Source organism: Galeopterus variegatus, unplaced genomic scaffold, assembly GCF_000696425.1.
Source record: "Galeopterus variegatus unplaced genomic scaffold, G_variegatus-3.0.2 Scaffold6792, whole genome shotgun sequence".
Classification (NCBI taxonomy): Eukaryota; Metazoa; Chordata; class Mammalia; order Dermoptera; family Cynocephalidae; genus Galeopterus; species Galeopterus variegatus.
In genome coordinates this window covers 105,819-106,835 of record NW_007732903.1, presented here as the reverse complement: position 1 = coordinate 106,835, position 1,017 = coordinate 105,819, and positions in this window count along the sequence as shown.

The window sequence follows — 1,017 nt, the reverse complement described above, 5'->3', positions numbered from 1 at the left end:
TGCAGCTGACATGTCTTTAGGGTGAATGGTGTGGCCTTGAATTCTTATATAGTAAGGAAGGGACCTGCAGGCCTCCCAGGATTTGGCAGTTAGATCTTAGCATCCCACTGTCACACAGTCATTCCAGTGTCAGCTGCCTCATCTGGGCATCTCCTGGAGCTCCTTAGGTAGATGGCCCCATCTCCCAGGTTACACCTGCGCCCTCGACAGTCTTTGGTCTTTCCCACCTCTCTTCCCTTGCTCACTGCGTCCCCCAGCAGGACCTCTCCCCCCATCCTTTTCTGTTGAAATCCCAGCCTGCATTAAGGTCCACCTCAAAAGGGCCACTTTTCTCTAGGCCTTACTTACCACTCTCCACCTACGCTCTCCTCCCAGCCATGGGCTGTAAAGCTGATCTTGCCACTTCTCTGCTTGAAAACCTTCTCTGGGTCCCCTCTGCCTGGCAATGCTCCCCCAAACTTCTCCACTGAACTATGCCAAAGGGCTTGACATTCAGTTATGAGCGAAGTACTCCTTAAAACCTTGAGTTTTATCTTCAAAATTCATCCACTTTGTATTTGCTCCAGACTTTATCCATGTTTATTTTAAAATAAAAACAATGCTCCCTCGCCTCCATCCTTAAACGACTGACACTCCTGGAGGATGCTCTAAACATATCCTGCGTAGCCCTGTGAAGAGCCAGTTTGAGAAGCGTGAACTTGCAAGACAAAGCCCCGAATCCTGACTCGGCACCATATGGCCCCCGTACGGCCCCGCCTCCCTCTCCAGACTTCTCTGGCCACGCCCCCTCATGCCTCATGAGCAAATCGTTCCCGATGTTCCTTGTGCCTGGGTGCCAGCCCCGCCCTGCCCTGCTAGATGGGGCGGAGGGGGGTTCTTGTGCTACCCCAGCCCCTTGCTTAGTCATTGCCATGATGCTCTGTTGTCCTGGCTGCCGGCCCCTGGACTCTCAGCAAGAAAAAACTTTCAGGGCGCTCCCCATTCCCCGTTTCCCCTCCCCCCTCCGCCCCTCCCCAT